The 21,392-nt window shown below is 44.3% G+C and overlaps 1 protein-coding gene across 1 annotated transcript in view; it reads left to right on the forward strand.

The window, feature by feature from the left end:
• The first annotated feature begins 4,751 nt into the window (after nt 1-4,751).
• Nucleotides 4,752-21,392, forward strand: part of SGTB (small glutamine rich tetratricopeptide repeat co-chaperone beta) — a 103,414-nt gene continuing 86,773 nt past the window's right edge. Inside the window, exon 1 of the mRNA XM_082243365.1 lies at nt 4,752-4,888. The gene's annotated coding sequence lies outside the window, so the exon portion shown is untranslated. The remainder of the gene's footprint in view (nt 4,889-21,392) is intronic.

The raw sequence follows: 21,392 nt of genomic DNA on the forward strand, positions 1-21,392 counted from the left end.
GCTGAGGTCCTCTAGTCCAGTGGTCCTCAACTCCGGTCCTCAGGGCCCACTAACAGGCCAGATTTTAAGTATTACCTTGGGGAGATGCAGACTAGAATACTGCAATCACTGAGCAGCAAATGATATCACCTGGGATGTATTTCAGTTATCTTGCAAACCTGGCCTGTTAGTGGGCCCTGTAGGCCAGGGTTGAGGACCACTGCTCTAGTCCATTCATTACCTGTGTTGCTCTTCTCTGGACTTTCTCTAGTTCCAGCACATCCTTCCTAAGGATTGGTGACCAGAACTAGGCAGCATACTCAAGATGCGGCCGGACCAGAGTCTTGTAAAGTGGGAGAATTATCATTTTATCTCTGGAGTAAATCCCCTTTCTGGTGTGCTAATATTCTGCTGGCTTTACTTGCAGTAGATTGGCATTGCATGCTGTTGCTGAGCCTGTCATCTACTAGGACCCTCATATCTTTTTCCATCCTGGACACCCCCCAGAGGGTCTCCCCTTAGCAAGTAACTTGCGTTCCTGTTTTTAGCACCCAAATGCATTACTTTACATTTTTCAACATTAAACCTCATTTTCCATGATGTTGCCCACCCCTTTATTTTATTTAGGTCTTCTTGTAAGGTTTCCACGTCTTGTTGTGAAGTTATCGCCCTGCTTAGCTTTGTGTCGCAAGCAAACACTGAGATTGAGCTATTATTACCAACCTCTATATAATTTATGAATAAATTAGAGAATTGGTCCCACTTACCACATCAGTCCATTCTGAGTACTCAATATTTATCACCACCCTTTGGACCTGCCCCTGTAACCAGTTTTCTATTCAGGTACTCATGTGAAGAGAAACAGATGCAGAGGCGCCTTCTAAGTGTAAAACTGTATAGAATTTAATACAACAAAGTATAAAACCACTCACATTTTGAGTACTTGAAATCAGGCACATCAGAAATATACTGCAGGGGTGAGTCTGTATGCAGGCTGGTATCCAGTGACCACAGCCTGCATACAGAGTCACCCCTGCGGTATTCTTCTGATGTGCCTGATTTCAAGTACTCAAAAAGTGAGTGGTTTTATACTTTGTTTTATTAAATGCTATATAGTTTTACACTTAGAAGGTGACTCTGCCTCTGCTTCTGTTTCTCTTCACATGTTCCTGGAGCGTGCTTCTGCTTCCCTGAAGAGGCTTGCCCTGAGTATTGAACTGTCCACCCTTACCAAGGAAGGATCCGACGAATTGCTTTTATTGACTCCCCCCCTCGACCCTTAACATGTACAGCCTGCTCATAGACTAATGGTTGGATATCATACATATCATACACCAAGCGCCTGTCTTTTCAGATTTTTTCATTTACACCCTAAAGGGGCAGCTGGTAAACACCATTGTTATATGTTTCCATACTGAGACTATATTTTTAAAAGGGCAGCACAGTCTTTTTTTTTGAATAATGGTCACCTTTTGTGCCAATACCATCCCCCTTTGTCTATCCAGGAACTCACCTTATGATCCATGCCTACAGACCTCAGTTTGTAAAGTAAACGTTTATGGGGGACTGTATCAAACGATCGCACCTCTACAAACACATAGATCTAAATGAGCCCTTGCAGCCCACTTACTTTTGTGGGGTGCGTTAATGCAAGTGCGTTGTCATGCATTAACATGCATTGCATCAAGACAGCCCATTGAAACCAATGGGCTTCCAACATGCCAAAACATCCTAAATATTAAGACTATCGCAATACTTATGCTGCAAAGCACAATGGCGTGTTGTCATGTGTTGCAGCTTGTTGCAACGCATATACTTTGACTTAGTGCATTGAGGAGCTATTCAAAATGAATGGCACCTCAGTGCATCAACACATGTAATGTGTTTTAGTAACACACGCGTTAACGTTTGCATTCCTGCAACACATAGATGTAAAACGATACCAATCATCTGACTGCCTATGGCAGTACATTCCATGCCACTGACCCATAGCAGATAATGTGAAAACTGCTAACCTGGAAATTTGTTTCACGTCGGTGCTTTTGAACATACAAAAGCCATTGGTTGATCTTTAAAAGCTAGGCAACTAACATCAAACGAAAGTCAGCAGTTGTAGCCTATGTATTTTTTTTATGTATCCTTCTTAAGCCCCGTACACACGCACTGATTGTCGGCCGAACGATCGGCCATCTTTTGTCCGGTGCTGTCCTGTCGGTTGAAAAGTGCTAAAGACTGCACACGAATTTTGTCGGCCAACAACAGCCGACTGCAGAAGTGATGTCATGTGATGGTTAACTTTCCGTGTGTTTTTTCTTCTCTGAGGATGCCCAGTCTTGCTCATCTGCTGTTTGTCGGCCGAATTCTGTACTGACTGAGGAACAATCGGCCATTCTGGTGTTGGCCCACAAAAATTTTAATGCATGCACACCAGATTTTGTTCGGCTGAAAAGTCGCAGTCGGTTGTCGGAAGCATCATACTAACAAGCCGACAATCGGCCGATCGGACGGTGGCCGAATATTTACGGCCAACAATCGCTACGTGTGTACGGGCCTTTAGTCCAGATTTTTTTTTTTTAATTGCCTGTGTTTGTGGTCACATGTAGTGAAAAAATCACAGTGCATTTAATATTAGTAAAAGGAAGAGCATAGTAATGGCATCTAACTGCAGAATGAATGGCCTGGGCAGTGTTCAAAATACTGGTAAAGAATGTATGTGCTCAGAAGGCAAGAGGGCCTTATCCACATTGGCGATGACAATTTCTTGACGAGGACATTTCTAAAACACATATAAATGAATGTTATTATTTTTGTTCAATACATTTTCTATTCTTTTTTTTTTTTTTACAGAAAGGGTAAACACATACAAAATTCAAGCACGGTGGTGCAACGCTGTACCCGAATAAAATTGATGTGCTTTTTTTTCCCCACAAATAGAGCTTTCTTTTGGTGGTATTTGATCACCGCTGCAGTTTTTATTTTTTGCTCAATAAACAAAAATAAAAGACTGACAGTTTTAAAAAAAAATAAATAAAAATGTTACTCTGCTATAAAACACACCCAATAAAAAAATTTAAAAATGTATTCATCAGTTTAGGCCAATATGTATTTTGCTACATGTTTTTGGTAAAAAAAAAATACCAATAAGCGTATATTGATTGGTTTGCGCAAAAGTTATAGCATCTGCAAACTATAGGTTATTTTTATGGAATTTTTATTTATTCTATTTTTTTTAACTAGTAATGGCGGCGATCAGTGACTTATAGCGGGACTGCAACATTGCAGCGAAAAAATCGGACACTAATGTGAAACTTTTGGGGACTAGTGACACCAACACAGTGATCAGTGCTAAAAAATATGCCCTGTCACTGTACTAATGACACAGGCAGGGAAGGGGTTAACATCAGTGGCGATCAAAGGGTTAAATGTGTTCCCTGGGAGTGCTTGCTAACGGTGTGGGGGGTGCTTTGACTGCTTAGCAGAAACACAGGATCTCCATCTTCCCCTCTCACAGAAGGGCGATCTGCCTTGTTTACATAGGTAGACTGCTGTTTTGCCTCTCTCAGGAACGTTTTTCAGGGGTCAGCGAACATCTGGTCCTCTGGACCCGCTGATTGGCTCCCACTGTGTGCATACGCTCCCCAGACCTGGAAATGAAGATGACATACAGGTAAGTGAAGGACCGCCCTGCCGCAGTACCTGTATGTGGGGTGGTCCAGAAGCGGTTGATCTGGCTTATGATCCAAATTTAAATGTCGTTGGTATTAGGGTAATTATAATTTTGGGTAATGCTAGAGAAAGTGGTGTACTACTTGCATTTTTGTAGTTTTATTTTCTGTTATTTTTCAATCCGTGTTATTTATTATATGTTGTATTTTATTAGTATGGATGATTTATTAGGCTTCTTTCACACGGTCCGCCTCCGTAGGCTGATTCGTGCTGCTCAGCGGGGGATCGATACACTGATCCCCCGCTGAGCAGGCAGGTGACCGCTCCCTCTCAGCTCTGTGTGCGGAGAGGGAGGTGTCAGAGCCCCATACATCTCTATGGGGGAATCGGATGAGAGCGGACCGCCTGTCCGCTTTCATCCCATCCGATCCCCTGGATGGATGGAAAATAGGGTTTCCATCCGCCCGGATTTCACAAACACAATCGGATGCAGATGGCAGCGGGTCTCAGCGGACATGTCTCCGCTGACATCTGCTGCCCCATAGGGATGCATGGGGGATCCGATCAGAACCGCCTAAAAAACTGACAGGCGGGTCTGATCAGATCGCTCGTGTGAAAGGACCCTTACAGTATCATTATTTATTTAGTTTTATTTGGTACTTATTGCTGTTATTGGTAATTTTATTGTGTCATTGTGTCTTATTCCATTCGTTATTGTGATCGTTGTTGAATGTAAATGTATCTTAATAATTTCCCTTTGGGATTAATAAAGTATTCTGTATCTGAACCCCACTGTGCATTTAGCTGCATTTAAAGAAAATAGAATTTCATGCATCCGGGGGCAAATTTGTTACTCTGAATGGGTCCTCACTGCATGTAAAGTCACGTAAGCGCAAGTACGTTGTTTAAATGCAGGAAAACGTGATCAGGGAAGCGTTAGATTTGTTTATACTTCCTACATAATTTCCTCTGCATTTAAATAAACCAAACGCAGGAGGCCAGTGTGACTGTAGCCTAGGAGGTGGTGCGTATGAAGTGACGGTAGAGGATCTGCTGAATTACTATTTTAGAAGAGCGGTAAAGGAAAGGTTAATGAATGGAAGTGATGGGATAGCGGCAGGGAGGGAGCTTTTCAGAGTGGACCTATTGTGACTAAGAGCTGATGATTGTCAGCAAAGCGCCTCCCTCTGTGATACAGTCTGCTCCTTTCAGTCCATAGACTGCTCTGCTGCAGGTGTGCATGGTAAGGGAGTCTGCTTCTGCTGCTACTATGCATTAGATGAGCTGTGCCCAGCATGCTGACAACCGATCAGGCCCAACACCCACTGCTCATACAGGCTCCTAGGATAATGGCTATTTCAGCATACATAATGGATAGAGCCTTCTTCATATCCCAGTTTTAATGATGCTATCAACAGCTGGTGTGAATGCATGCATGTGATTGGGAGTAGAGTAAAGAGGAACTTGCTGAATGATGTCATCATTACAGAATAGGTCCCTATCAAGGGGATTTAAGTTCTTAATGTTAGTGATAAGTGGGGTAACTGGCAGTGTTAGAAAGTGACTGTGCATTGCATAAGGGATGCTGTGTCCTAGTTCTCTGATGATGCATGGGCACTGGGTTAGAATGCAAAGTCTATGTAAGATGGGATGAAGGATTAATAGCTGTGTCATATGAAATGCTTGTGGATGATGAAAGGTACTTGTGTAATAATGTATTCATATGCTCTTCCCAGACCAACATAACAAGGATTCCGGTTTTATAACACGACCACACGTTTTGTAAGGCAGAAAACTCTGAATTGAGATGATTAGTTGATGGACTCGGGTTTTTCAGGTAGGGTAGAGCTGCTCAGACATAATCTCATTGTTGCAGGACATGCAAGATATTTAAAACAGCTCTTGCAATAATCAGGTAGTGTATGCACTGAAAAGCAATGAGCACAGGCAATTGAATTCAGCAAATACCATAGTTTTGTTTGCAGGAATATTCAGGCATGCTGGCCTGTGTATGAATAGTCCATTCAGAAACAGAATCATATGTCTCGAGACTGGAACTTACTGCTTTGTGATTGTGGTTTCTGAGTTATGAAGGGCAAAGAGCAATGATAACATTACTGTGCATTTATATCATAGCAGACGTTTGTTTCAAGATTCTATATTATACGTATGCTGTATGTTATTTCTATTGTACATTCACAACAATCCCTGTTCTCAAGGTACTTACAATCTAAAGCCGGCCACACATAGATCGAAATTCAGCTGGTTCAGCATCGACCAAGCAAGATTCGATCCATTTATGGGCAGCAGGGCTGCTGTTAGAAATTACGGGGCCCCATACAGCCTACCTAGCAGGCCCCCCCCCCCCCGAATATATCAAGACAATCAGAAGCAGGCAGAACAGGGAGGGGGATTGGTTTTGGAGAAGCAAATACAGGGACGATGCCCTGTGTCTGTGTGTCTAACCGCAGCAGCTGAAAGTTGGCAGGAGGGGGAGAAACTGGCTTTTAGCTGCTGCAGAGAGCCGCACAGGGTTTCCTTCTGTAATTGCCCCTCCATCGGACTGCAACAATTCCCCATGCTGTTGGCACCCTCCTGGACTGGTGGTCCCCCCCTATCAGCAGCCCTGATGGGCAGGCTGATTGTACCCAAGTTGATCCATTGATTAACTTAGGTACACCCAGCCTGTCTGACTTTTTATATTTAATAGCTGCAAGCAGTAATCATTGTGTTCTGCTGGCTGGTAAGGCTCCCCCCGCTACCCCACCGGCAGAACACAATAGTGCTGCGGGAGGCATTCCCCCATCCACACTGACTGTGATGATGGGTGAATCGAGCAATTTTCTTTCCTTCCGCCCATGGAGGAAGAAAATAAAATTTAATCACCCTACCTCACATGCGTTCATACACATACTACAGCTAATTTAAAGCGGAGCTCCACCCAAAAGGGGAAGTTCTACTTTAAGGCCTCCTCCCCAATCCCGTTTGTGACATAGAGGTTTCAGGGAGAAGGGGGGGGGGCGGGTTACCGATTTTGACAGGTTCCCGCTCACACTCCTGCTCTGACTGCCTAGGCCACAGGTGTCAAACACAAGGCCCGCTGGCCGAATCAGGCCCTCCAGGCCATTTCATGTGGCCCTTGCACCTCTCCTGCAGCTGCTGCATCTCCCTCATCTCTGCCCCCACCTTGTCTCAGCAGATGGCAGCAGAGAGAGGACAGATCTCCTCTACCAGATCCTGTGCTTCCCCCTGCAGCTGCAGAGAGGACCCTCCCAACTTAGCAGTTGGCAGTAGAGGTGAGGACACAACTCCTCCTACAGATCCTGCACCTCTCTGCAGCACCCCCTCCTCTCCACCTCCACTGGTCTCAGCATTCAGCAGACTCCGGCAGCTGACTCCAGCCCTCCTCCAGACACTGCAGTTGCTGCTTCCCAGCTCTGCCTCCAGCTTCTTCCCAGCAGCAGCACATGGTGAAGGAGATACACTGGGATGTGAGGGATGAGAGGGTGGGGGCTCTTGACTTGTGATAGTGGTGGGCTACAGATAGAACTGGCCCTCTGATGGCGACCAAAATGGGGATGTGGCCCGCCATGAAATGGAGTTTGACACCTCTGGCCTCGGCGATCAGAAGCAGAAGTTCTTCTTCCCCCCTCCCTCCCAAAGTCTTCTGGCACACATGACAGGTCCGAGAAGACTGCAGGGGCAAGTCACAGAGTGCAGCCACAAGCTGTCACGGCTGGGTGCCCATCGGCGGCAGCGAGAGAGGACACAGGGAGAAAATGGCTGGGGTGGGCACACCGCTGAACCATGGGACAGGTGAGTGGCTGTTTGTTAAAATTCAGCAGATATAGTTTTTGTTGCTGCTGATTTATAATTTTCACTCAAAAGACTGGAGCTCCTCTTCAAGCAGCCTGTATGTGATTTTTTTTTTCTGTTCAACCAGTGGGTTGCACAAAAAAAAAAACTTGATACCCCTATCCACACATTCAGGGTGATTGAGAGAATCCTCCCTCTGTGCCTTTATATTCTGACAGAGGGGAGAAATTCCCAGCATCAGAATACACTGATCAGCGCTGCTGGCTATAGCCAGCAGTTTTCATTGACCAACAAAAATTCGACAGGGCTGTTGTACAGTAGTCGATCAGTAGATTGACTTCGAAACAACCATCCTACCCATACAGGTTTTGCATGCATGCACAGGGATAACATGCAAACTCCATGCAGATATTGTCCTGACTGGGATTCACATTAGGGACTCCATTGCTGCAAGGCAGACGTGATTTAGTGGTTAGCACTTCTACAAGGTGTGTAGTATGACAAGACCTTAAAAAAATTTAGCTCTTTGGTTTTATCTTATGAAAAATGGTTCTGGAGTTTCGGTGCCAAACATTTCTGTACAATGATTTTTAACACCATTTTTCCTTATCGCATTTTATATACTTATCACATCTGCATAATTATTTTGTAACACACAAAAAGTAGAAGTTGCTTATTGACCCTTACCCTCAATGTAAACCCTAAATACTTAGGCTCGGCTCACACATTCTTGCTCTATTCAGTGCAATGGGACAGTTCTTTCCGACTTAGAAAAAGGTTCCTGCACTTCGGACCGACTTGCGTTGTCTTCTATTAAAGAAGTCGTTTACAAGTTGCGCTAAAGTCGTGCTGAACGGGCAGCTTCAGAATCGGGCAACTTTGAAGCCGCCCGAGTATGAACCAAGCCTTAGCGTCATATTTACACAGTTGCATTTTAACACGCTAAAACAAATGTCGTGGTTTCCAGCAACAAACCTGGTGTGTGTTCTCATCTCAGTGCTGCAGTGCAGTGTGTTTTAGAAAATACAGCATGTATATTTTTTCAAGAAAACCATATAAAAACATGGAGAAAACACAGGGGGTCCTAGGGCCTCTCTGTATTGTACTCTAAATTGCCAGGACTTTTACGGATGTGGAGTTGTCATAAATTGATGAGCACAAAAATGTATATAAAAGACAAAATTTTATTTAAAATACAAATATGTTAAAAAATTCATCCAAATTGGAAAGAGGATAAAACATTGATCCGTCAGTATCAATACAAACTCAATATTTGCTCTGTTGGGAAACATAATGTGCCGGTTCATTCTGTTTCCCAACAGAGCAAATATTGAGTTTGTATTGGTACTCATGGATAAGAGTTTTTATCCTCTTTCCAATTTGGATGAATTTTTTAACATATTTGTATTCTAAATAAAATTCTGCTTTTATATGTGTAGCACTCTCCTGGGTAGGTGCTAGAGAAAGAGTATGGTTTATAGCTCTGTCTGCCTATCAGAGGAGCAGCAGGCAAATTCTATATTGCTTTCTGCTTAACAGAGAGCTATCTGTGAGTTAGGTCGGCTCATGGTGCTTAGTGTGTGATTCATCTGGTCTAGGGAGTGTTTTACACTGGTCCAATAGGAAGGCCAATGTGTACACAGGTTTTGATACAGCCTCAGGGATTGGCACAGAGAGGTTGTCTCTGTGCATTCTGGGGTGTTGTATAAAAGCTAGGAGGTCTTTGGCTGGTGAGCAGAGTCCCAGAAGGAGGGTGGCAGCTGCCTCCTCCTTTGTAGCAGTTAGTGTGTGGTCGCAGGCGGTCGGCCTGGTGGACCAGAAGGAAGGAGCTGAACACAGAGGTCCAGGAGAACTGACTGGAGGGGTTGAGACACTGGAGACCCTAGAAAAACAGTATTGTGAGTACAGGGGATCGTGTCTTGGGGCCTGACCTGAGAGGGGGCCACCCCGGAGTAGTATAGTCAGAGGACAGGTGTCAGCTGGTGGAGTGAAAGGGGGTTCTAGGCGAGTACCCTGAAGATAGTTACTCAATCAAGTCATCTACTCAGAGACTTAATCCTAAAGTTCATCTAGTGGCAAGGTGACCCAGCAGCCTAGCTGCATCTACAGACAGGAGTCCTCATCCTTTGTGAATAGTTAAATTCTGGAGTATCCCACTCTTCCCTTCTCCCATTCCTAATTTCAATAAAAGCACAAAAACAACTACATCCCCTAGACTGTTCATTGACTGAGCCGGAGAGTAAAGAGTTAAATTGTGCATACTGCAGTTGCTAACAGTAACCCAGGGGGATCCAAAAGTGTAATATCCAGCAGTCCTCAAGGGGGCAGTGCTACATTTGGGGGCTCGTCCGGGATTCGCCTCTGGGTTACCGCAACAGTTGCTAATAGCACCGGCTGGAAAATCTTGCAAAATAACGACATGGTTTTTCAAGAAATGTACTGGAGTGTCAGCAGGGGAGTGATGTCTGCTCTACAGGGATTAGGGAGAGTGGGATGGAAGGTCAAGTTCACAATGATGGTTGCAAACGGCAATGGGTGGACTTTTGTCAAGGAAACAATCTGTTCTTACAGGAAAAGTGCAGGAGAGTTGGTGAAGAGGAGATGCACCATATTGTACAAAAAGACTGTGTCTGCTTTACAGTAATCGGTGCAAGTGTGGAGGAAGAAAGTGGTGACTTGGGACACAGGGATCGGTGTGTCGGGGGTCGTGTCTGTACATGCGCTATAAAGAAAAATGTTGACCATGCAATTCTTGACAGCAGGACAGTTTTTCTGAATAGTGTGGAGAGTGATATTTATGCATATACTGCAAAGAAAAATGTTGACCGTGCAATTTATGACAGCGGGATAGTTTTCCAAAACAGTATAGGAAGTTTTGTCTGTACATGTGCTGTAAAGAAAAATGTTGGCCATGCAATTCATGATAGCGTAACAATTTTCCAAAGCAGCAAGGGAGATCAGTTGGCAAGAGCAAGATGTAAGTGCAACTGAGGCCCAGGTACGGACAGTAATGGCGGATGCATGTGGATTGGGGAACACGATCTGCCAAACAGTGATCTTTATGCTGGCTAAACAGAGTTGGAGTGGCAGTGTAGAGGTTACTGTACCGCACCGGAAAGCGCACGCTAAAGAGATCTGCCTAACAGGAGGAGCCACCGCCAGGGAGCCAGCTAATCTGGAGTTGTGGTCGGAGTCGCCACCCACAAGCTGCCAATCCGAATGGAGGAAGGGAGCCAAGACATCACTTCCACCTTTGGGTGTAGCTGAGAGGGAGACGTGTGTGGAGGAGCAAGATGGCGGGTGCTGGAGTAAGCCGGAGCGCAGGGGCTATCCCACGTGTTGGCGGAGTACCTGAATGGTTGGAAGAGTCACCAGAGTTGGTCCTGTGGGACACCGGAGTGTGGTTGGTGCCCAGGGGAGGACTGGCTCTGTGCAGCGGGAAGGACAAGGAGCACTTTGGACTGGTATGTGGTCGCTGCTTGAATGTGTCCATGCGGCTGCAGGCCTGGAGTCCATGCGGACACTGTGGTGACCTACTTATGCAGGCTGTGAAAAGTCACTGTCAGTCCAGAAAGCTCTGTGTGATGTGTAAGACAGGAGTCACTCGGGAAGTGCTGATGCCCATGAGGATCCCTGTAGGCAGTGGAAGGGCAGTGCTGTGAGCGCTGTTGGAGCCAGGGCCTGGAGTGCAGACTTACACTGCCGTATGCCAGACAAGTGCACCCAGGTGTTTCAGGCCGAGTCGTGGCTGGAAGAAGGGCCCGCTAAACCTGCACAGGCAGAAAGAATTCCCACCAAGGCAGAGGGGAATCAATGGGCCCCACGGGAAGAGAGCCTCCAGTGTGAAGAGGAGGCAGGGGCCATTGATGTAGGGTCCCCCAGCTTTCAACATCGGGATGAATCCTTGGAGAAAGGGATAGATGTTTGGAAGTCGGAGGAGGAAACAGAGTGGGACTTGGGAACGGAGGAGCAGTTCAGCTGGTCCTAGCTTGCCTGATGAGGAGAGGAGGGATTCGGTGGTTCGCATGAAGTGTGCCAAGAATTTGGGGTTCTGTGAGGCCTACACTACAAGGTTCCCAGACCTATCCCCACCTTGTTTTAAAAGAAAAGGTGTCTGAAGGTAAACTGCATACACCCGCCCAGCGCTCACAATCTGAATATATAATATATAAATATATAAATATTCCTGGTCTTAAAATAGTATAAATATTGCAATAAAATTATGTTTAACTCTGATGTATACACTAGCAGCCACTGTAAACAGAAACTCTATATAAAAAAATGCGTAAATGCAAATCACAGTGTAAGGTCATAGTACGGCATAAAACACATTCAGCGGCGCTTAATCATACTGTGTGATAGCATGATAATGATTCATGATATTACTATCCCCATAACATGAATGGTTAACATTAGAATGTCCAGTCTTTAAGCAGGAAAAACTTTTTCAAGCTGCAGTCTCCTTGGCTAAACGACACCCGTGTTCCTTAACAGAGGATCAGCAGCCTTCACCACACCTTCCGTGCTCCCCTTAGTAATGGACACTCACCACATCTCACATTAATCTGGGCCTGTATGCATCAGTTGCATGAGCCCTTGCCCCCGGATATCGAGCCGCCTCCAGTGATTCCAGAACACCTTTAGCTGCCTCCTCCAACTCTGGGTCAGGCACCGTATCACAGCCAGTCAAAATGCAAGCAGACAATAGGGAACAGAGGATAGTGTAATATTGCTTAGGCTTTATTTCAATCATATATAACACCCTGAACCCCCTCAATTAATCTGCTTACATTTGATAAAACTTGCAAAGGCATATAAAATAGTCTGGGATTGGCTGTACCGCTGCCCGCCGTCCGCGAGCTGAAACGCCTCCTTACACAGGGATGTGACAGACCGCGGCTCGAAGCGAGTTCCGGAACATCAGCTGGTAACCCCCTCGGTCTCCTAGGTAGCAACGTACGTGCGTCCTGACGCGTTTCGTCAAGTGGACTTCAACTGAGCCGCGGTCACACTCTTCCCTTCTCCCATCCCTAATTTAAATAAAACCACAAAAACAGCATCCAGCAGTCCTCAAGGGGACAGTGCTACATATACATTTTTGTGCTAATCAATTTATGACAACTCCACATCCTTAAAAGTCCTGGAAATTTGGAGTACAATACAGAGAGGCCCTCAGACTGTGTTTTCCCCATTTTTATATATGGTTTTCTTCAATATATATTTGGATGCGGTGGTGGTTAGTTGTCTCTAGAACTGATATACAATTATATAGCATGTCTATTTTTTTTTGTTCTGCTTTTAGTGCATTATGAGGCCAATGCATTTTGATACCTTGGCAACAGGTATTAACCAACCTTGGTTAATAACTGTGAAACCTATCCATTTCAAATTCTATGTTTTAAATGCATTGAAAGTATGCATAAAAACGCATGTCAACACAGTGAATGCACATTGACACATCAGGACGCACCTGCCTTATTGCTGCATTACAAAAATGCAGCTCTACACACAAGTGAAGGTGAACAGAAAGGTAAGTACTATACAATAACACATGCTATACGTTACCCATTCACTGGATTGCTTTAAAATAGAGCTAAAGGCAAAATGTTTTTTTTTTTTCCATTTTGGATAGAGTAAGGGAGGGTTATAACCCCTTTCATTTTTTGCCACCTGTGTCCCATTGGGTGGGAATTCCCTCCTCTTCCTGTCCCATAGCCAAAACAGGAAGTGAGAGAAAATTCCTCCAAAGTGAAGGAATACCTGGTTGTCAGCAGAACTAGTGTCCCCATAGAAAGATTTCCTCTTTATTCCTGTTCCTCACACTGATAACAATAGAAACCTGAAGTGTTAAAATTCCTCTTTACTCTGTTGAAAACTATAAAAAAAAGTGTTGCCTTTAGTTATTTATAAGCCTCAGCCTTAGTCTTAGGCCGGCTTCACACTGGTGTGCGCGTTTTGGCTGTATGTGCAATTTATGTGCATTTTGCAAGCGTTTTTAGCCACTGTGCCATTGACTTCTATTAGGTTGTGCACTTTTGGTGCTTTTTTTTTTAAAGCACAAAAAGACCTGCATGACGTATCTTTGGTGCGTTTTCAGAAAACCCAGCAAAAACATGCAACCTAATAGAAGTCAATGGGACTGTGGTTAAAGATGTGTGTAAAACGCATGTAAACTATGCATACACCCGTACTCTGGCCAAACCGCAGCGCACCAGTGTGAACCTGCCCAAAGTTGACACGTAACCCTCAACACTAACCTCCAAACTTCAAGTGAAGTTTATATTATCACGGTGATATGCTCTACAGTATTAGGGTGATAAATATTCTAAATGAAAAACTATTGTTAACAATGTCATTTGTCATGTCATGTGATAGAAAAGTAGCCACCTATATTTTTATTTCAGGGGACAGTAGATAAAACAGTTTATATTACACTCTCCTTCATGCCCCTGACCTAGGAATCTTCATCATTTAGCCCTGGTTCACACCATTGTGGCTTTGAAATCACACAACGTTAGTGCGATTTCAAAGCTGCAGATCATTTGGACCTCAAATTTCATTGTGGCATGCGACTTCCCTTAACAGTCTAAAAAGTCTATGCAAGTCGCAATGAAATCCCAAAAAAGTAGCGCAGGAACCTTTTCAAAGTTGCTGAGACTTAAGTCAGACTTGATTTTGAACTGTCAAATTGCATGACAAATTGTACCAATGTGAACCAGGGCTTAAAGCTTAAATCCAGGCAGATAAAATAACTGATAAAATTAAAGACAAAAGGCAATAAAGACAAAAAATGAACATCAGTGTGAAATCCAGTTAAAAAGCTATATTGCTTTATTCCATATAAAATATAGCACACTTACAATTAATATTTATATAAAAGGAACCACAAAAGTGGGACTTTGCGAGCTCAGAGCACATCAAAATTTTATAAAAATGTACAGAAATCTTTAATAAATTACACATTAAAAAGACATTGTATATATACCAAACAGTTTCGATTACACAAACGGAGCTGTTATATAGATTAAATTCAGTTGATCAATGATTTCACATTATATTGATATATGCGTTTCGTGGGAGCCCCTGCTTCTTCTGGACCACAGAAATCATGCGCAATATATAGCTAACTATAAGTATATAACAGTATATAACAGAAAAAAATTGAAAATGTCCTAAATATTGCATTTTAATGAGAAACATATTATAAAGATGGCTCACTCAGACAGAAAAACACCACACATTTACCTTAAGACAAAGAAAAATATATATTTTTTATAAATGTTTTATATATTACAAAGTTGGGGGGGGATGATCCAAACCCTCCAGTTGATTCAATAATGAATAAGTACATTATACCTCATACCTGTAGGGGTAGACGATGGAAACCAAGGATGGTGTAAACCATATATAACAGATTAGACAAGATAACTATCTCCAAGTGGGAATGTGCCTACCGGCCCATGGGAAACTTCCAAAATCTGTACAAGCCAAAAAAAGAAATTATAAATAATATAAGACTGCATCTAGACAGGGAGTTGTGATATATATCATTTATATATGATATATTTCTGATATTTTCCCTTTAGAGCTATATATTACACATGATTTCCGTGGTCCTGAAGAAGTGGGGGCTCCCACGAAATGTGTAGACCAATTCACTGCAAAATCATTGATCAATTGATTTTAAGCTACATATCAGCTCTATGTCTGTAAATATTTTATTATATCTTTTCATATGAAAACGCTGAAGAAATTACTTTTTGCTACAATGTAAAGTAGTGAGTGTACAGCTTGTATAACAGTGTATATTTGCTGTCCCCTCAAAATAACTCAACACAAAGCCATTAATGTCCAACCCTCTTGGGCATGGAGTTTATCAGAGCTTCACAGGTTGCCACTGGAGTCCTCTTCCACTCCTTCATGACGACATCACGGAGCTGGTGGATGTTAGAGACCTTGCGCTCCTCCACCATCTGTTTGAGGATGCCCCACAGATGCTAAATAGGGTTTAGGTCTGGAGACATACTTGGCCAGTCCATCACCTTTTCCCTCAGCTTCTTTAGCAAGGCAGTGGTCATCTTGGAGGTGTGTTTGGGGTCGTTATCATGTTATACTGCCCTGCGGCCCAGTCTCCGAAGGGAGGAGATCATGCTCTGCTTCAGTATGTCACAGTTCATGTTGGTATTCATGGTTCCCTCAATGAACTGTAGCTCCCCAGTGCCAGCAGCGATTCTAGGATAATATCCCCCCGGACAATATCCCCCCTGGACAACATCCCCCCGGACAATATCCCCCCTGGACAACATCCCCCCCGGACAATATCCTCCCTGGACAACATCCCCCTAGACAATATCCCCCCTCTAACCCTAACCCTCTAACCCTAACCCTATGTCCAGGGGGATGTTTTCCGGGGGGATATTGCCCGGGGGATGTTGTCCTGGGGGGATATTATCCGGGGGGATGTTGTCCCGGGGGGATTATGTCCAGGGGGGATGTTTTCCGGGGGGATATTGTCCCGGGGGGATATTGCCTGGGGGATAATGTCCGGGGGGATATTGTCCGGGGGGATATTGTCCTGATACTGCCAGCAGCACTCATGCAGTCCCAGACCATGACACTCCCACCACCATGCTTGATTGTAGGCAAGACACACTTGTCTTTGTACTCCTCACCTGGTTGCTGCCACACACGCTTGACACCATCTGAACCAAATAAGTTTATCTTGGTCTCATCAGATCATAGGACATGGTTCCAGTAATCCATGTCCTTAGTCTGCTAACCCCTAACCCCTTCAACCTCTGCAGCAATGCTGGCAGCACTTATATGTCTATTTCCCAAAGACAACCTCTGGATATGATGCTGAGCATGTGCACTCAACTTCTTTGGTCGACCATGGCGAGGCCTGCTCTGAGTGGAACCTATTCTATTAAACCGCTGTATGGTCTTGGCTACTTATTATAACAAGGAGTTAGGCGCTAGAGCTAACAGTACAAAGGGAGGGGGATGGCAAGGTGAAACCAAATAACAGAGAAAAGGAGTGTTACAATCAAATGTACTGGATATATACTAGGAAGTCCATGAGCTTAGGGCAGCCATCCAGGGAAAACTGAAAACAGGTATCCGGAGCTGTGATAAAGATGAAAGAAAGAGAGGCACCTCTAAGTGCAGGTGTCCAGTTTAATACAGTAAAAACGATAATATCAACTCACATTGAAGTAAAGGTAGACAGGCACATCTGATGCAGTAATAGGTGTGAGGTCAAGTCCCTAATGTTAACTGTGTCCTGCAGGGCAGTAGCCATGTTGTCCGGTCTCGTTGGTCCCATTGGTCTCTGTATGTAGCCGGCTGTACGCGAATGCTCGGAAACGCGTCGCTTACTGGTGACGTCACGATCCTGTGCGTGCAGTGTCCCGAGCTTTACGCTGTTTGGACCTTCCATCACCGTACAGCCGGCTACATATGGAGACCAACGGGACCAACAAGACTAGACTGGACATTGTCACATGGGGGTGTACTCACTTTTGTTGCCAGTGGTTTACACATTAATGGCTGTGTGTTGAGTTATTTTGAGGGGACAGAAAATTTACACTGTTATACAAGCTGTACACTCACTACTTTACATTGTAGCAAAGTGTCATTTCTTCAGTATTGTCACATGAAAAGGTATAATAAAATATTTACAAAAATGTGAGGGGTGTACTTTTGTGAGATACTGTATATATATATATATGACGTTTATGTCTTTTTAATGTATAATTTTATAAAGATTGTTGTACATTTTTATACAATTTTGATGTTGTCTGTGTCCTCAAAGGTATATCTGAAGTCCCGCTTTTGTGGTTCTATTATATATATATTCTTGTATTGGGATGATGCCAATGAGAACCTTAAAAACATTTATAAATGGCATCCAACTCCAGATTTCTAAAACAGTATATACACTTTCAATTAAGCTGCTCTTACCCAACATTGACTGCTTTGGATTATCCTTAGTACAACATCAGTAAAGGCTGTGAGTTAGCAGTTGAGAGTCCCGGTGCTGGCTGCTTGCAGACCCACTCACTGTACGATACTATGGACACTCTTCAAGTGGTGTCCTTCGCCGCCATTAATCCTAGTGACACAGCCCCACATCAAGGGAAGAGGTGGCAATGCATTTCAAGGGAGTTCCCTTTACAAAAGAGGAACACCCTTGAAATGCTTTCCTGCTCCCTCTCTTGACGTGAGGCTCTGCGACAACTATTAACGGCGGCGAAGAGTGTCCAAAGTATGGTACGGTGAGGGGGTCTGCAAGAAGCCAGCACCGGTTTTCTATACTGCTAACTGCCAGCTCTTACTAATCACGTGATAAGGATAATCCACAGTGGTCTATGTTGGCTAAGATCAACCTAATTTTAATTGTGCTATATTTTATATGAAATAGAGCAATACAGCCTTTTAACTGGATCTCGCACTCCTGTCTAATTTGTGGTCTCCTGTATCAGCATCAATCTACCCAGGTCAAAAAAGGAAACTGCAGAACCAGATTGTTCTTTCGATATGGCCCTTATAAAAAGGTTCATCTTCTCCCCTTCTCTCCCCCCCATCATGTTTAACCACTACCCATCCGCGCTACAGCCTATATACGGCTGCAGCGCGGACTCGAATTTTCGGGAGGCCGTTTTTAAACGGCCTCCCAGTGACACGCCCCCAGCGCGCTCCCGCGAGCGCGCTGCGGGGAAAATCTGTGTCGGCCGTGTCCCTTGGACACGGCCGATCACAGATCGTGGTGAATGGCCAATCACAGCGGCCATTCACCACGTGATCTGGCCGTCCAATGAGCGATGATCTCATATGTAAACATATGAGATCATCTCTCATCGCCGGCGCTCCTTCCTCACACGGAGCCTGCAGTGTGAGGAAGGAGGGGGAGCCTCACAGCGCCGGGGACACAGGAGAATGTTATCAGGGCACCGATCACCAGTGCCCTGATTACAAGAGGTAAAAACACACACACAGTGCCCCCCCATCAGTGCCCACAGTGCCTGCCATCAGTGCCCCCCATCAATGCCCACAATCAGTGCCCATAGTGCTGCTAGTCAGTGCCCATCAGTGCCTGCTCATCTAGGCACTGATGAGCACTGACTGGCAGCACTATGGGCACTGAGTGTGGGCACTGATGGTGCTGCCCATCAGTGCCGCTCATCAGTGCCACCCGTCAGTGTCCAGTGCCATCCGCCAGTGCCCATCAGTGCCGCCTATCAGTGCCCATCAGTGCTGCCCGTCAGTGCCGCCTCTCAGTGCCCAGCAGTGCCACCTGTCAGTGCCCAGCAGTGCCACCTCTCAGTGCCGCCTATCAGTGCCCAGCAGTGCCGCCTATCAGTGCCGCCTATCAGTGCTCATCAGTGCCGACTCTCAGTGCCGCCTATCAGTGCCGCCTATCAGTGCTCATCAGCGCGGCATATTAGTACCTCCTCATCAGTGCCCATAAGTGCCACCTCATCAGTGCCCATAAGTGCCACCTCATCAGTGCCCATCAGTGCAGCCTATCAGTGCCCATCAGTGCAGCCTCATCAGCGCACATCAGTGAAGGAGAAAAATTTATTATCAAAATTTACTCGCAGAAAATAAGAAAAACTTTTTTTTTTTTTTCAAAATTTTTTGTCTTTATTCTTTTTTTTTGTAAAAAATAAAAAACCCAGAGATGATTAAATACCACCAAAAGAAAGCTCTATTTGTGTGAAAAAAATGATAAAAATTTCAAATGGGTACAGTGTAGCATGACCGCGCAATTGTCATTCAAAGTGTGAGAGCGCTGAAAGCTGAAAATTGGCCTGGATGGGAAGGGTGTTTAAGTGCACAGAAGGCAAGTAGTTAATGTACATTGAATCTGTAAGCAAAGTGTTCTCTTGTGCGCTTTTTTGATTTATATATATATAACTTCTTTACAGGATGTCTCCAACTTATAATCTGACCTCAATGCACTGTTTCATTGGGCAACTATGTGGCAAATGAGGTTTAATGTTGATAAATGTAAAGTTATGCACTTGGGGGCTAAGAATATGCATGCATCATACATACTAGGTGGAGTAGAACTGGGGGAATCCATAGCGGAGAAGGATCTGGGTGTTCTGGTAGATCATAAGCTTAATAATAGCATGCAATGCCAAGCTGCTGTTTCCAAAGCAAGCAAAGTCCTTTCTTGTATTAACAGAGGCATAGACTCCAGATAGAGATATCATTTTGCCCCTGTACAAATCAATAGTAAGACCTCATCTGGAATATGCAGTTCAGTTTTGGGCACCAGTTCTTAAAAAGGATATTGGGGAACTGGAGAAAGTGAAGAGAAGGGCAACCAAACTGATAAGAGGCATGGAGGACCTCAGCTATGAGAAAAGATTAGAGGAACTGAATTTATTCTCTCTTGAGAATTGGAGATTAAGGGGGGATATGATCAACGTGTATAAATACATAAGGGGTCCATATAGCGAACTTGGGTTTGAGTTGTTCACTTTAAGGTAAACACAGAGGACAAGGGGGCACTCTTTACGTCTTGAGGAAAACAGATTTCGTCTCCAAATACGGAAAGGTTTCTTCACCATAAGAGCTGTGAAAATGTGGAATAGACTCCCTCCAGAGGTGGTTCTGGCTAGCTCAGTAGATTGCTTTAAAAAAGGCCTGGATTCTTTCCTAGGTGTACATAATATAAATGGGTACTAAAATTTTTTTTAGGTAAAGTTGATCCAGGGAATATCCGATTGCCTCTCGGGGGATCAGGAAGGATTTTTTTCCCCCTGCTGTAGCAAATTGGATCATGCTTAGCTGTGGTTTATTTTCGTCTTCCTCTGGATCAACAGCGGGTATAGGATTGTGTATATGGGATTGTATGGTTGGGTTTTCAATACTGGTGTTTTTTTTTGTTTTTTTTTTTATGGTTAAACCGGATGGACTTTTTTTCACCTGGCTAACTATGTAACTATGGAACTATGATTCTCTATTCAAAAGGGCCCATTCACACCTTTTGCATTGGAAAGTGTTTTGGTTCAGGGCGCACTTGCGTTGGACTGCCTCTTACATGCTGTGTAGTGCTCTGGGCTATCCCGGATGTAGACTCTTGAGCAGATAGGAATTTGTGGCCCAGAAGGGAAGAGACTGTGGTCCAGGGCCACACTGTGGCCCAGAAGTTGGGAACTGCTGTCCTGAGGATAAGTATAGTGCCTAGTCCTTTTCTGTCTTTTTTTAATGACCTAGAATATGGACTAGAAATATACACTGCCCCCACCTATTACTGGCCTTCATGGCAAAGAACACATGGAAGGGCTCCACACATGAAACAAACAAAGGTAAAATTCCCAGTTCAATCTGCCAGCCAGTTTGCTTACCAACCAAATTAACCTGTCTAACAGTTTGCGTCAAAACAGCAAATGTGTGCTAACTAAACCCCTGTTTTGACGCAAACTGTTAGACAGGTTAATTTGGTTGGTAAGCAAACTGGCTGGCAGATTGAACTGGGAATTTTACCTTTGTTTGTTTCATGTGTGGAGCCCTTCCATGTGTTCTTTGCCATGAAGACCAGTAATAGGTGGGGGCAGTGGCCATTTTCTTTGTTGTTAATGTGTACTGGTGAGTGGACATACTGGAAGCCTTTGCTGTAATACTATCAGCTGGGCTTCCATTATGCCCCCAATTACCTTTCAGAGGAGGGATGGGCCACCTCCAGGCTCACCTGCCCCCTATCTATCCATTCGCTTGCATGTGCTTCCACTGTGAAGGCTCTTATAAATTCATTAGAGTAGGACTGCAGGTAATACAGGGAGCCATGGAGTGGCCCTGCAGCTTTCACATGCGTTTGCAAATGTGTGCTAACTAAACCCCTGTTTTGACGCAAACTGTTAGACAGGTTAATTTGGTTGGTAAGCAAACTGGCTAGCAGATTGAACTGGGAATTTTAC

Source organism: Pelophylax lessonae (genome assembly GCF_965119305.1).
Source record: "Pelophylax lessonae genome assembly, chromosome: 1".
Taxonomy (NCBI): domain Eukaryota; kingdom Metazoa; phylum Chordata; class Amphibia; order Anura; family Ranidae; genus Pelophylax; species Pelophylax lessonae.